The 16,598-nt window shown below is 40.7% G+C and overlaps 1 pseudogene across 1 annotated transcript in view; it reads left to right on the top strand.

Moving 5' to 3' along the window:
• LOC148034033 (uridine 5'-monophosphate synthase-like) overlaps window positions 1-16,252 on the top strand; it is a 30,758-nt pseudogene extending 14,506 nt beyond the window's left edge. Inside the window, exons 2-5 of the transcript XR_015691266.1 lie at window positions 4,319-5,149; window positions 5,861-5,969; window positions 6,265-6,357; window positions 12,931-16,252. The product of XR_015691266.1 is annotated as a uridine 5'-monophosphate synthase-like (transcript). The remainder of the gene's footprint in view (window positions 1-4,318; window positions 5,150-5,860; window positions 5,970-6,264; window positions 6,358-12,930) is intronic.
• The last annotated feature ends 346 nt before the right edge of the window (window positions 16,253-16,598 follow it).

The following is a 16,598-nucleotide window of genomic DNA, read 5'->3' as shown; positions in this document are numbered from 1 at the left end:
TCATGCCTTGGTTTTGTCAAGGGGTAGGGGAAGCATTGTGCTGAGTTTTATTGCATATTTGTTTTGTATCAGCTTGATGCTTCCTTGATTGTTTATGTGCAGATATGTTTGTGGATTCAACGGGCTGAGTCACCCTATCCCATGGTCGCCAAAAAGAGCAGAATTTTGGTGCTAAGAAGTGCTTAAAAATAGCTAAAAATTATGAATATCAAGGGAAAAATATTCGACGTCGAAGGCGGCGGCTTGATCTAGGACGATTTTAAGCGCCAAAGTGCTTTAAAGGCGCCCGAGCGACACTTAATGATTTTTCATAATTTTTCAGACAATCGTGTAAGTTCACAAGAGTTACTAGCCAATGCGGGATGTCGAGCCGGACGCCCACGATTTTTCAGAGCTCAATTCCGAGTCCGGACGGGGAAATGGCCAAGAATTGGTCAAGATTTGAAAAGGTGGACATGAGTTGGGCCAAATGGTAAGTGACTCTTGGGGTCTTGGGAGGCATTTTATGCCACAAAAAATTGTGGCATGAAAGAGAAGGAAAAAAATGTGAAGAGAGGGAGAGAAGACTACGGCCAAAAATCACGCCATGTGGGAGGATGAGGGTGATGGGGGGCTGCAAGCAACCCACCCAACTAATCATTGGCCTTGTCTTCCTTCTCCCTGCTGGTCATATCGCCGCCTCTCACCCGTCAAATGGTGGCCTGAATGCTGAGATAGAAATCTAGTCTTTCTCTCTCCTCCCTCTCTCTCCCCTAAAGGCAGATTTATGTGGCGAAGAGGAAGAAGAAGAATGGATGATGGATGCTTGTCCAATGAAGACCGGATTGCTCCATGGTGTAAGAAGATTGAAGATTGCTGATTGTGGACTGTCTTGAGCATTAATGGTGGCTGGAAATCAGTCTCGAGATATGGCAAATAAAAACCCGCAACCCGCAAAGAACGGTAATCTCATTTTTACAAAGGAAAATAGTGTTTTTATGCAATTTGCTTCATGAATTCTTGTTCCCATGAGATGATTATGCATTATAATGTTGTTTTCAATGTCTTTCAATTGTTTATGCTCATAAAATCAGAAAATCATAAGTGTTGTGGATGAAATTAGTAGTGAAAAACCCGTAAATATGCAAAATACGGGAAAATTTGGTGTTTTTGAGATATCAATGGAAAATATCATAAAACACATCAACTAAACTTGTCTATTTGCTGCAAATGAACCTAAGGGCCACAGCCCATAACTCATTTTGTATTTTTAGTCATTAATTATTGCAAAAAAAAATAGAAAAAATAATGAAAAAATATGGAAAAAATGGATTTTGAGTGCCGAAAATTAAGGAAAAATAAGAACCATGTTTGTGGATGTATGGGGGGTCTGAAGTATGAGCTTTAGCCTCAGTTCAGCCCTAGCTCTTTGTTTTAGTGGGTTTTTATGGCTTTTATGCAATAAAAATGTGGAAAATGAACCCTAAACCCATGCAATATGCACAACCTAAATGGGTGAGGGGTTGGAGTGTATAAAAAGCATGTAAATGCTGAATGAAATGATGAAAAGATTGCTGGTTTTTTATGCATACCATATAGATTGGATGATATTTAAAAATTAAGGACTTAGTAGCACGAGGGTTTCTCGGTGCTAGGTTCATTCAATACCACATACAAGTGATAGAGAAATCCAATGAAAGAAATGTTTTTTACATGTGCACCAATGCTGATTTTCTTAATTGTTTGAGCACATGGACATTCACAATTTGCATGAAGCATGAAATTTAAAAAGTATCAGACAATACCTCCTGGATGCATGGCAATTGCTTTCTAGAGGAATATGACCAACGTTGAGTGAGTAAGGTTGTCCAAGCTGTAGGCTAGGCATTGGGTCCAGGGGAAAGAAAGTGAGAAAGCATGGTATATCTCCTAGAAATACGCGAATCATAAAAGAGAGAAGTTTGTGTTCTTATGTATTATATATGTTTAGCGACGCATCGAGGGGCCAATCCCCAAGGTGTAGGAGAGTTGCAGTGAGGTAGCGGCAGTCAGCCGTGGGAGGATCTCCTATGTTTGTACTTCGCGCTATTTGGCAATGTACTTTGGGATCTCCCTTTGAGGAGTGTTAATTGGGTTAGAGTTGGACTACGAGACGTGATACAAATGCAAGATGTTTAGGAAGGCAATGTATGATGTATGTGTCATCCACGCTCCTGGCCGCGAGGCCGTAAGGTTGTTGAGCGCATGATAGAGGTCCGGCTAGTGCATGAGCCAGTGCCGGCCCGTTTTAGGTCCCATCAAGTTGGTAAAACTAGTTTACTTCTTTTGTTTGTCTTTAAAGTATACTCCATTATGAGAACGAGAAATAATATATTGTTTGTGCCTTAGATTCTCTATATTTTTTCGTCTCCCATATTGGACTAAACTCAAGATCAATCACTTGTTGGACCCCATACATATATTCAAGAATGTTGCCTCTATATTATGGGATCACTTAATCAGGGCTCATGATTCTGTCAATGTAAGGGAGGTTTTATGTAGCATTGGACGTATGAGATGAGCTTGGCCACGCATCAGACCTAGAGGAAAGATCGAGTTACCATATACACCTTGGATGTTGTCGAAGACCGAAGAAAATATCTCGGGGGGGGGGGGGGGGGTCACCTTATAGAACATGTAATCTACCACGTGAGTTCAAAAGAAAGGGTATTTTTATTATGTTGACTTACAATTTTCCAAAAACAGAAGGGGTTTATAAATGCACCTTATGTAAAATTTACATTAGGGGTCTTTTTAATTAAAAATTTTCAGAAGCATACTTTTTTAGGGAGACGAGGGGGGGGAGAGGGGTGTGTGGGGTGGTAAGGGGATGGATGGGGGGAAGATGGGGGAGGGGAATCAATACTAAAGGCATATATATTCTCATGAGACAAATATTTACAACTAGCATGTGGGAGGGGGGGATTCATCATAGCTTTTCATCAATATGAATTTACCTTGTGTTCACATTAAAATCCAGAAAACTTCCAAGTTTGCGGATTATAGGCAACATAGGTGCTTTTGTTGGGTAAGGCAAAGCATTCATAGTTGTTCCCTCTCCTTGCAATTTTATAAGCATTGCCCTTTAGGGCATATGCTAGTAAAATGGTGTGTGGCAAGGTAGTTCATGGCTCCAAAAAATTAGACACATTTTATTCAAGTTAAGTGGCTCACTATCTTGAGTAAAGTGGCCCACTTTATGAGTTATGAGTTGTGGATCTTGGGAAAAAAGAGTCCTTAAAATTAGGCATTGGCTACATCAAGGTAGATTAGAAGTATTGGGGGAGGGCAATCAAGAGGTTTCTCAACTCACTCAACCTTGTAAACTATCATGGATAGTGGTCAAAATAGAAGTGGTACAATGGTATAGTAGTAAATCACATCTTAGTATGGATAGCACCCCCCTCTTTGCATAGAAGGCAAGAAGATCATCCAATCATTGCCTTCCACTCATGTTAAGAAGCCACATTTGTAGAATCTAGGCTCAATGATTATGGTTTTTGTAATGAAGATGTCATTGTGCATGATTTTCTTGTTTCTCTTATTGATACTAAGGAAGATAATGCAGCTACTAAGTTGGATTTTCATCACTTTAGACATCGGCATATTGCCTATATCTTGTAATGGAGCATATCACCTAAATATTGGATCAAATTCATAATCTTCTTCTTCACAGTCATCATCTTCCCCCAAGCGTGCTTTCTCTAGAACATTCCAAATTGACAAGTAGGAAAAAGAGACAAATACAATACAACTCAACTTTATCCGTTGGGCTTGCTTTAGAAACAAGGCACTTAATGGTTTTTGTGAATTTTTTCTCAGTGAAAATTCTTGAATCCCTGCTCAAAACAAATGCTAGGGCTTCCATATGGAGGAAGAAGTAGACCAGAAACTATAGCTTGAGGAGTGTTCACCAAAAATCCAAGATTTAATGTAAAGTGAATTGTAAAATTTTCAAAAATATCCTCAAATTTTAAAGAAGAAGGTTTTAAAACTTGAACCCTTGAAAATTTTTAGTTATAAAAATGAAAAAATACATGTAATTTGATTCAAGAATCCTTCCAAAGTTATAATTTAAAGGTTTTTGTATTTGCTACCAAAAGTATTCATCATGAACACTGAGACTGGGATATTTTGCTACTTGTGACATTTCATGAATAGAACCAACAAAAATTCTTTCATAATTTAAATAATTTTGCTAGTTAAAATGTGGTTGCATAATGCTGTGTGTTACAAATAACGTAACCTTAAAGCTACAAGGATATACTCAAAGTATGGAAATCTAATTGTTTGACATTAGTTTGTTGAGCTAACGTTGAGAGAGCGAGCGAGCGAGCCGCCCTGGACGATCTCCGAGCTCGACAAGCTTGTCCCAGCTCTTCATGAGGCCGAGGCAATCAAATTCAGGAGCTTCAAGCTCAAGAGCGGCATCACCTCCCCCATATACATCGACCTCCATGTCATCGTCTCCTTCCCTGCCTTGCTCGCGCAGAGGTCGCACAGGCCATCTGGTGCACCGTCTCCTCCCTCTGCTTCGACGTCATCTATGGTGTCCCCTACACCCCACTCCCCAATACCACCGCCATCTCCCTCGCCCGAGCCATTCCCATGGTCTTGCACCAGAAGGAGGTCAAGGACTACGGCACATGCAAGTCCATCGAGGGCGTCTTCTACCCTGGCCAGTCCTTGCTAGTCCTTGAGGACCTCGTCACCAGCGGCGCCTCTATCCTCAAGATTGTCGCTCCGCTCACTAATGTCTCACCGATGCTGTTGTGCTGATGGACCAACAGTAGGGGGCCTGTGCAACCCTGCACCAGAAGGCTTGAAGCTTCATGCTGCACTCGAGCTGACTTAGATGGTGGAGGTGCTCGTGCAGCATGGAAAGCTAAAGGAAGATGTGGCTGCCTCTGTGCAACAGTTTTTGGCAAAGAATCAGACTTCCTTGTGAGGTCTAGCACAAGGGCAGGTTCCCCATCCTCCTAAGAGCAGGATGTCTTACAGCCAATGTGCTCTTCTTGCACAGAACGCAACAGCAAAGAGACGTTTTGAGCTGATGGAGAGGAAGAAGAGAAACTTGTCATTGGCTGCAGATGTGAACACAACAGAAGAGCTGTTGGCTATTTCTGAAAAGGTATGTATAAGCTTTTTCATCAAGATGAGGATGGCAACTTCTTGTCTTCTGTCTAATGCTATGGCCTATTTATATGCCCCTCTCCACTCACTTAGTATTGTTGTATTGGATTACATCCACCTAGAGAGAGGGAGACTGAATGCACTGCTAGTCATCACACGTGTTGGTATTTCTGTAGCACTGTACTGTACATCTGATTCTTTCATTTATGGATCCTATTGCCCATTCATCGTTCTCTTTTGAGTTCTTGTTCTTCACTATTTTCATGATTTGTCTTTTATCACTTCCGTTCATTTGTGCATTCTCACATGGTATAAAAAATGACTGTTGTTGCTGCTGTATTTGCACTGATTACATGTCTACAATCTTTGCATTTGCTGCTTCCGAACCTGCTTCATGTTGGGTGACCTGTTTGGCTGCTAATCTGAGTTGACATAACCTGCATTTTCTACTGTGGAGCTTCTTCTACAGCTGCATGACATCATTCCTGAATCATGCAACCTGTTTTCTAATGTTATAGATGGCTGCACCTTGTGTTTTTGCTGCTACACCTGTTGTGGAGGGCTGGGATTGCTTTGCAAAGGCTGATTACAATGTTGCATGTGGTTGTGATCCCTCACTACTCCATTGTTTGGGTTGGTATGTGTGCTTTTTTGATTGTTTGTGTGAGATTAAACTGCGAGCTAACTGTTGAATTCTTGTGTTGTTCAGGATGATTGACCTGAAGTGCCCCATTTTTCTCTCTCTATTCTCTGTTCAGTTAGAACGACAGTGAGATTTGATGGTATAACTTAACCAATAACACAAGCAATCGATCAATGTGAGCTTTTCTGTCCTTTACATTGATTTCAAGTTACATCATTGGAAAACATAGCAGTTCAAGGAAAAACAAAATGTATGCCTTTTAATTGTTCCTTGGAACTTAAATATACCAACACTTCAAGTCCAAGACCTTCTTGATGCAATAATTTGCTCCACATGAGTACAATCATCTAGCCAAAGAGGAGCATTTCTTCAATGAGCTATTTGATTGGACCTGAGTGTGTGGTACAATTGAAGCCATCTTTACATGTCTTGGTTGTATATATTTATCTGGTGGATGTTGTCATGTGCAGGTTATGTGAGTTTACTATTGTAAAGGCCTTGGTTAGGAACATCACCACAATATTTGATCAAGGCAGTTGCAGTACAAGTTATGAGAGACTCAGGTATTCACCATCACTTGCCAAATATGTAATTAGTAGGCCCACCTCTTAACTACGGGCTGCAAAAGACCACAGCTAGGCTGCGCGAAGACAGTTGTCTATGCATTAGTTAGTCAAGTGCATCTATGTCTAGTAGGTGCATTTTTTGCATCTAGAAAAGATGAGGCTGTCTAATAGACTACTCACTTTTCTAGATGCAAAAAATGCACCTACCATAGTGGTTGCACTTTTTGCATCTATGTGTAGTAGGCTGCTCATTGGAGTGGTTGCCAAAGCAGCCATTGGACAGACTCCAGAGTTAAAATATTATGTCAAAGGGATATTGGAGAACGTCAAATTCTTCATAGTGCTGTTTGGTATTATAGAACACCAAGAAATCATAGGTTCAAAGGGGTGTTGAAGGGGGAGTCTCAAAGTATTGTGATCATCCATCATTCGTATGTGGATTATTGAACTTGTTTTCCTCTTTGTGGTGTCTTGGGCTTGAGATGTGAACATTGCTTGACCTATTTCAGCTTGTGTGAGGCTAGGATTTTGGCGCAATCTAGACAAACTTGTACTTAGAACCATCTCCTTAACTTGGATCACAATTCAATTGTTATGTTTGGGGTCTTTTAGATGCTAAATATTTTACTTGCAAAGTCTATTTGGATTCTTGAGTAGAAAGTTCAAAAGATTATCAATCTTGTTGTGAGAAGGGTCACTTGTAAGGAAATGCTAGGGCAATAGAGAAGGCACAATTTGTTTGAGGCATATGGCAATACAATCCAACATGTTTTGTAGAAAAGGATCATAGGATGTAGGTATCAAAATTGTTGTGAGAGTGCATAATGGAAAGGAAAGTGAACTTGGAGAGAATAGAGGAGGCTTGAAAGAAATTTAAGAGTCATAAGTAATAAATTAACAAAAATTTGAATGACAAGGTTGCAATAGTTAGCCCCAACATGCAGCTCTAAGCATTTGTGTGGGTGCTAGAGGGGGATGAGATAGAATGAGGAGGGCTGGATGAATGAAGAGTGGATGATGGATTAGTGGAGTGAGGGGGCAAGCTACCTATAAATGGGCAAGTTGTAGCCTCAACCAGTATACCAATCGACTAGGCCCAAAATATTGGCACCTAGGTGAGCTTGCCCATTGACAAAGTGGCCATCACGATAGAAATGAAAAGTATTGGTGCAACTTCTAATAAAGCTTTTGGGACACAAAAGATGATAGACAAACACAATTCTAGAGCTTCAAATATCCTTGTTTGACTTAAGCTCGGGCTCATAGGTAGGAGATGATGAGACATGATTGCTAATATCCCCTCTTAGATCCTAGATGTGGTGGGAGGCCAAAGAAGATGGAATAGATCCAAGGGTGGTAGGAGTGCCACTATCGATGAAGTCCATCAATGATGAATGCCAACCAAGGAGTAAAAGAACAGTAGGGACAAAGGGCCATGGAATAGGCATGCAAGCGGTACGGGATGGTATCTTGATGATGAAGGAAAGAGACCGTCACATGAAGAAAAGGCTTGTGGAGGATTGTAATCCTTGAAGAAGTTCCTCACAATCTTGGGTATCCCTCTCTACTACACAAAGGCTAGGGAATCTAGAGTTGCATCTTTGATATTGTTCCCCTTTGAAAGGGATGGGGGTACGAGGAAACAACCAAAAGATATGGTGGGGGTGGGGTAGAATCTGTTGATGGATGGTACACAAATGGGAATGAAGGGGGCAACGGAAAACTACCTCAGAGGGCCCTTTACAAGAAGGGGTGTGGAGCCTATACAACTACAAATCCTATCAACTTGTCATAAGAATGGCCCTTGAAGAAGAATCTGTAGTGAGTATGTCTTGCTTGGTGAAGACAACTTAAGTACCTAGTCTAGTAAGGCCATGGATTGAGAGAAGATGAAAGCCTAAGTTGAAAACATGTAGGATTTTCAAAATGGAGCTTGAAGCTAGATGGTTGGGCAAAGGTGAGGGTATTTTTTCCAACACTTCTTTTGGAGGTGTGAGGTCTTCCCATAGTGTGGATACTTCGAATACCCATTGTGGCTCCCCTTTGTATTTGTATCAGAGTCAGAAGATTACTTTGATTTCTTGGACCTTTTCTTCCCTTCCTTTTGCTTGCCTTGTCCTTGTCAAGAAAAATGATGGGATGGCATGCACTCATACCATATCAGGGAGATAGGGATCGCGGGGAGAAACACGGAATGTACGGCAAACACTAAGATTTAAATCTAAGGGTCAATAAAGGTTGGGGAGTACTCCAAGTTGCAAATGGCCTAGGCAAGCTAATTATGGATGGGCACATTTAATTTTGGGCTAAAATTAATTTTCTAAATGATTTAAATCTGAAAATTAATTTGTGGCTGGATAATGCTAGAAAATGGGTTTAGAAGGCTACTACTGTGAGAGTGCACTGCGAAAGAGGGAATACGAACACGGAGGGAGAGAGAGAGAGAGAAAGCAGAAAATAAGGAAGAGAAATCTGCACTGACTGAAATGAATGCTGAATACAAACGGGAAGGCGGAAGGAGACTGATCAGTCCCTACACGCAGCGATAGCGTTAGCGAGGGCACCAGATCAGGCTGATGATGATGGCAGCACCACCACGGGGGAGAAGGAGTGTCGGAATCTGCAAGAAGACAAGTGATCAAGTGCGGAGGGGGGCTGCCTATAAATAGGCAAAAGGAAAAACCCTAAAAAAAACCCTAAAATGGGCGCAAACCCTGGAGGTTCTTGGCATGAACCAATGGATAATGGCGGGCTCCAACTATTTTGGTAGGTTGTGACTAAAATTTTGACCAAAATCTAGGGTAAGATGGACAAAATGAAGGCTACAGTCTTTAATGGAGACCAAACTTGAGTTACTTTTTTGAACGACAGGGTTTCTTCTCTTTCTTCCAACTTTCTTTCATAGATTTCATGGAATATTTCTACTCCTACCTTGATTTTATGACTTCTACCTTGCAAAAGCATTCCATAACAAGCTTCTTCATCAACTAAGCTTGCCAACAAGCACCATTTATGGTGGTTTTGCTTCAGATGTGTTGCTTGTTGTGGAGCTATTAAAGTCTACAAGCACCATTTATGGAGGTTTTGCTTCAACTGTGTTGCTTGCTATAGAGCTTTCAAAGGTGTCAATGCACAAGAATTGGTGTTCATAGGGAGGTAGCTTTAAATGTTGATGAAGGACAGGTAGAAGGTATCTCATACACTAAGCTTCCATCCCAGAATTGCACGCAAGAGAGACAGACATTAATGAGTTTAGGGGCAAACAAACCATTCACTGTGTTCTATCTCATAAAATCAAGAGGCACTTGATCATTGGGATGCCATTTCCAGCTGTCAGCTTTTGTTCTAGAGTGCACATAGGAGAGACAGACATTGATGAGATCATGAGTCCATGATTAGTCATTCTAGAATTGCATGCAATGGCAAATACGATGAGGAGATTGAATAACTGGATAGATCACAAGATCTTCTTGTTAACGTCACATTCGGGCGGCCATTCTCCAGATGATTCATGTTTGGCTTCAGCTACTTGTTTCTTTTCTTAGTAATCCTTCTCCTTTTCCTTTGCAAGCGTACAGAGAAATCTGGACTAATGACGCATCCTTTTGACCGTCTTGCATCTCTGCTCACCTTGACGTGGAGAAATTTGGACTGACGATGTATTCTTTGACCGACTTGCATCTTTGCTAGCCTGAGTCTGTTTCTTCCTAACAAGGGGAGTGTTCTGGCAAGAGAAGACGTCGAGTGCCGTAAAGGATGGATGAGTAGGTATTGGAGAGGATGAACCTATTGCAGATGGAGGTGCAAGAAATTGCTTCGCTTCACATCTCGATTGGAATACTTGTGGCCATAAATGAAATCATTTAAGACTACCTCTACGTTATTTGTTTTGAGCAGAGACTGGAGCATTAAATGTCTCCAAGGCAAGACCAAAGTGGTGTGCTTGCACTTGGGGTTTGATATTGCAGGATTGGCAAGGTAGCGTTAATTGTTACTGTAGGACTGGCAAGGCAGCATTAATTGTCTCCAAGGCAAGTCTAGAGTGGTGTGCTTGCACTTGGGGCTACAACTTTCAAGTTGGAAGGGCATGGCACATGAAATGTGGATAGGCAGAGGCTAATTACTGGGCAGGGACAAGAGAATTTTAATTTTTAGCCATTTAACAATTGCTGGAAATTAAGTCTAGAGGCTGAGTTTCACTTTAGAAACCATGCCACTTGGTAGTTAGGGAAGAAACTTGCCCATGCAAGCTGAGAGCAGAGGGATCATTCTGCTGCAGGCGACTGTTGTAGTTGGAGATTCTGACCAATGGGAGGCTGATCCACAGTAGATGACAGCACTAGGAAGAGCCCAGATGGCAGATCATCACATCAATAGTGTCCTAGGTAGTAGATGACCTGATCTGTGGCTGTAAATCAATAGGGCAAATGCTGGACATGGCTAGACAGCAGGCGGCAGCAGATCTGGACACTTTCTGGCAAGAGAACAGTTAATTTTCTCTCTCCTCAGCCAACTCTAATCTTCTTAGACAATCCCTCAGCCATTCTGAGCAGTTGAAGGTGGGCAGTAGTGCAAATTGCTGCCAAAACCCTAATTTACAGCAGAAATTAGGTTTTCTCAAACACCTTTGAGTCCGTCGTGATTAATGGAAAACTCGGTGATGAGAGTAGCAGCTCTAATAGAAGGATTTGCAGCTGGTCTGAAGGGGAATGCTCATCTACATTTAAATTGACCTGCATGCAAGTTTTCTTGGATTAATTTGTGCCTGAATTGTAACCAAATCAGGGGGCGAATCAATTCTTGATGTTGCTGATCACTTGTGACAGCCTGATCTATTGAAGTTTATGGAGAGATCAATGAAGTTTGTAGAGAGATCAGCCCTTATCTCAGTATACTACAAATAGCAGCAATACAAGTTAAAGAAATACCAGAAGGGGCACTGGTTGTTGTGGCCAATTGGGTGTTGGCTGTTCAAGAATTAAGTGGTAAAATGTTTATTTTAGATTTGTCAATTTTATGCTTGTTGTAATTTGAGTTAAATCAGGTCATCTACCACCCTGTCCTAGGAAGGCTAGTTTCACTATGCCACCATGACTCTTGTAGAATGGAGTATCGATCCGTATACTGTTTATTGGTCGTGGCATTTGCAAAGAAAGGAGGAATAGGGGTGCCATCGCCAGCCCCTTCTTGGGAGGATGCTCCGAAAAGCTGCCCTGTACGACTACAAAGCCCATAGCATCATACAATTTGCTCAACACTTCTTGATCATTCCAATATCTCATCATGGCTATAGGTTTCCTTGGTTTAATTTCTCCAGAATAGGCTTCAAGTTTCTCAGCCATGGTCATAAACTGAGGATTCTACATTACTTGTTACATTACATCGAAGTATTGTTGTGTGTCTAGCTGTGGGATACCGCTTGAACCAGCACTTTGAACACCGTGTTGCAACTATTTGGCCATATATTGTCTGTTCATTAGGTTCTTGGTGATGTAACATGCTCTGTGGTTTTGTCGACCTTTGCCAGGAAATTGCGATCTTGAAATGCAGAAGTGCTGTAGCTAATGAGTGACCTCATGCCACAATAGAATACGAGTGAACTACTGGATTATACGAAAATAATGTGGCCTCTCAGACTGTATAGTCAGGCAACTTCATCAGGATTTGTGATAACAATCACATGAGCCTTTTCTTGAAGCAGCTCGTCCTCATTTGTGCTAGTGAAACGACCAGGAAACTATAGTGGGTGAACAGAGACTGGAAAGATGGTTGGATTAGGCCGATCTTCCCAAATTTCCTTGCAAAGGCTCAGTTGAGTGGAAGCTAGCTTAATTCATGAAAGATCCTCAATTCGGTCAAGCTTTTCAAAGTCTTATTCTTCTCAACAAATGGATCATGCTTTCTACCATTGTTAGGGAGGTTGAAGACAAGGAAATGTGACTATTGATTAATGCAGTATATACTATTAATAGGCAGTAAAATAGACTGAGGATAGCTCCATTATCCTTGAAATTGTTGCTTGAGGTTTCCAGGGCTCCATAATCTCCATTGTTAGCTTTATTTTAAGCTCCAAAGGCTTAATAAGGTAGTTGCAGCTTCTAGAATCAAATGGAATAGATCTAAGGACTTTTGTCTAGTTTAATGGGCCAAATGGAGAGAACCTCGGGGAGGTCATCCTAGTACTTGAAAGGGAATCGAGCCGCAGTCTTTTGGATGGACACTAGAATTAGCTTAGAAAGATTCTGTGAGAGCTAAGCATTATTGTATGACAAGAGACTTTGGAAATATATGAAAAGATCAAGAGAGTTGAAAAGATCAATGTTAGTCACATTTCTCATCAGTATATCTAAAGAAAATGTATTCCAATCAATGAACAGGAAGAAAGTTCATGCATCCATATAGCACAAGTGTCAAACAATGTGATTTGCAACGCACTATCCTAGGTTCTAGAACTGGTGAATAATACACATGCATCCTCTAAGAAGCTCAGCAAGAGTTTTGTCAGTAGGGTTCAGCAACAAGTCACATGATCATCAGCTCCACTCAGTGCATTTTGTGTTGATTATGCAGGCTCAGCAACAGTTTCATCAACAAGCTAGAAGAAATAGTGGAGACAGAAAAGTCTATGAAATTTGAATGCTTCCAGTGTATGGCATTGTGGCAAGAAGGATGGGGATATTGGATTCGGTAGCAAGTTGTACTCTCCAATGGGCATATGTAATGTAGGGGTGAAAATGCAACGAATGTATAATGCAATCTATTTCGGCCCTACACTTAGAAGGATTTGTACTTTGGAGTATGCAGTGGTATTGACAGGACATACATGTTCATTGGCATTCTTATGGTCACCTACAACCAAGATTTGCTTTAGTTTTGGATTTGCAGAGGCTATTTTCACTTACCATAGTAACCTACAACTGTTCCCTATTCTCTTCAGTGCTTTGGTATTGGGTATTGGCTCAAATTTGGATGAGAAGTACCAAAAACACTCAAACAGGGCAAAACAGGGTGCTGTCTACTATAGACAGACCTAGAGAATCATTTACAGAATGGGGTGTAGGTACAAAATAATGCAAAACAGGACTCTTAATTGAAGGTAGACATTGTGTGCTTCGAGTGAAGCCATCAAACACCTCGTTCCGATCAGTATTTCTCAAGTTATGGCCAAAACAATGCAACTAGTTACTTGGGACAGGGTGCTGTCTACTATGGACAGAGATAGTAAATCATTTCCAGAATGGGGTATTGAAATATTTTAATGTGAACCAAGAATTTTAATTGATACTAGACATCGCGAGCTTCGAGCAGAGCCATCAAGCACCTCATTTGGATCAGTATTTCTGAAGATATGGCCCAAACTATGCAACTAGGTACCCGGGACAGCTTATCTACACGGGACAGTTTAGTGAAGGATGTTAGGGAAATGAAGTTAGAGGTTGAAAACCTTGCGTCTCTTGTTGATAAAGGTGTTGGACTAGCATCTATGAGTCAGCATACTCATGCTTTTGGATATAATGCTTATGGTTATGCTTCCTATGATGCTCCAGCTCATTGTTATGACAGCTTTGGATCTCCTATTTCTTCCTTCACTAGTGGGAAATATTTTAGCAATTCTGGGGGATACTATGGTCATGATAATGCGTGCCAAAATGAGCCCTTCTCGAATGGTTCTTGATAACCGCAAGATGTTCTTATTCATGATAATCACTATCATGAGAGTTGTGTTTGTATCATCCCTTATCAAAGCAATGTCTATGAGTAGAGGCATGCTATTTTAGAGTAGCGGCAAAGTCATTATGGTGGATCTTATCCATATGGTGATTATGCTTCATGCATTGAAGAAAGGAAGTATTCACATGATGTTGGTCAGCAAATTAATGATTATGATCAAGGGGGATATATATGCAGTCCAACATACTTGGAAAACGAGCACTCTTATGACAGATTTTCTTATGTACCATCTTCTTTTGAGAATGATCATGGTGGCCATATCTATGATGGCTATGTTAAAAAATCACATACGTATTCTTCTTCTTGCCATGAAGTTGGACAATACTCTCATGGTTTTGAACAACAGCAAGGTTCTTTTGGTCAGCCATAGTTACTTAATGACTATGTTTCTTCTTCAAGACCATACTCAAATGCTTTTGGATAGCGTACTTATGATAGTGCTTACAGAAATGCCTATAGCTATGATCATCATTATACATATGCATGCACTGGTTATGATTGCTCCAATGGATAGCATCCTAATGGGAATCAGGCTACTCTCTCTCAGCCATATGTAGTAGAGAATGGACAGAACCATATATCATTTAATGTAGGGATGTGTTCCATACTAATTGATGTTGATCATGCATATGGAGATGAGTTGAAAGCTGAAGGAGTGGGCAGCATTGAAGAAAATGAAGAATATGAAGTACATGATAGCTTACAAAATGAAGAAGAAGATGAAGAAGAGGACAATGCAGTAAATGAGGAACAAGATTATGATCAAGAAGGGGATCAAGGAAAAGAAGATGACATTGAAGACACTCAAGATCCTTTTGTCTTTCAAGAAGGATATGACAGTGACAGTCTTGTAGATCTTGTGGTGTCTCATGTGCATCATCATGCTTATCAGTCTATTGATGATGATGATCTCTACTATCACGGTACACACATGTTTGATGAGAATGATGGTGATATTGATGACTTTGAGGTATATGGGGCTAATTATGCAGATTATGGGCAGGACTCTTCTTATCCTTTTGACTCAAGTGGTGGTCAATATTGTGCTGACAGTTTTGATACTGATTTTCCTACCCTAGATGGCTATTATGATGGGATACCCTTGGATACGGGTGAGGATCAGGTTCATTGGGCTTGCTGTAGATGACTATTAATTTGGAAATCGTATGATCTGAGTTGATTTTGGGAGAATTTCATGTGGTTGGAGACAGGGGACAGTTTGCTATATTAATTTTCTGTGAGAAAATTAATCAATATAACTTCATTAAACATGGCAAGTTTTGTTATGGGCTGATAGCTTATGTTATGAACTTTATTTCTAGTGTTCATACGCCCCGTTTGGATACTCCTATTGAAAGTTATGATAATTTTTCTACATCTATCCTATTCAGTCCAAATTTACTGTTTCATGGCAGATCTCCTATCCTATGAAGACCATTCGTTGAAGATCCACTTTTGGAGTTTGTCATGAGTTTTGTATTCTATATTCTCTCCTATTACATGTATCCATCCTTGTATTCATTATAATTTCAGCTTTGAGGACAAAGCTTTTCTAGGAGGGGATGGTTTGTAATGTAGGAAAATTTTCCATGTATCTAGGATACCATTACAGGCATAAAATGGGCTAACATATGTAAATATACCCTATAATTAGAGGATTAGGGTTAGCTAGGTTTGGCTAGGGCTAGCTATAAAATGTGAGGCTAGCCAAATGTAGCATCATCTTTGAATCATTTGGAGAATTAATGTTTTGGTAACTTTCTTGTACTTCTTTCCTAGTTTAGCTATAGTTACCAGCCATGATTAATGCAGATTAGTTTCTTTCCTTTCAATTTGTATTGTTGGTTTCTTGTTGATCATCCATGGTTGGTCATGGATCTAGGCCAATTTAGGCTAAGCTAGTTTAGCTTCATTACAGTTATTGAGTGGAATGGCACTTGGGACCTTGTGCCTAGGCATGTTCATGGGAAGGTGATTGGTGTTAAATGGGTCTTTAAGACCAAATACCACAGTGGTGGCACTTTGGATAAGCACAAAGCGCGGCTCGTTGCAAAGGGCTTTGCATAGTGGCTAAGAGTGGATTTCCATAACACCTTTGCACCTATAGCTAGGATGGCTACCATTAGGGCGGTTCTTGCCTTAGCTAGCCATAGTAGATGGCCGATTTATCAGCTTGATGTGAAGTCTACCCTTCTCAATTGCAATTTGAAGGAGATCTATGTTGAGCAGTCTTTAGGCTTTTCCATCATCAAGTGGACATGTGTATAGGTTGAATGCACTTTACGGCCTCAAATAGGCTCCATGTGCTTAGAATGAGAAGATATACTCGTTTCTCCAAGGGAAGTTGGGATATTGACATTCCTATTCAGATCTCTAGTTGTATATCCACACCTTAGTTGGAGAGCATGTGTTGTTCATGCTTTATGTGGATGATTTTATCTTGATAGGTAACATGTCTAGAAGGTCGCATAGACTAAGGAGGCACTACATGAGGTGTTCGAGATGAT

This window comes from Lygodium microphyllum, chromosome 7, assembly GCF_053477565.2.
Source record: "Lygodium microphyllum isolate KBCC chromosome 7, Lygodium_microphyllum_v1.1.10, whole genome shotgun sequence".
Taxonomy (NCBI): Eukaryota; Viridiplantae; Streptophyta; class Polypodiopsida; order Schizaeales; family Lygodiaceae; genus Lygodium; species Lygodium microphyllum.
Note: the sequence above shows the minus strand (reverse complement) of the source record. Positions and strands in the feature narration are given on the sequence as shown.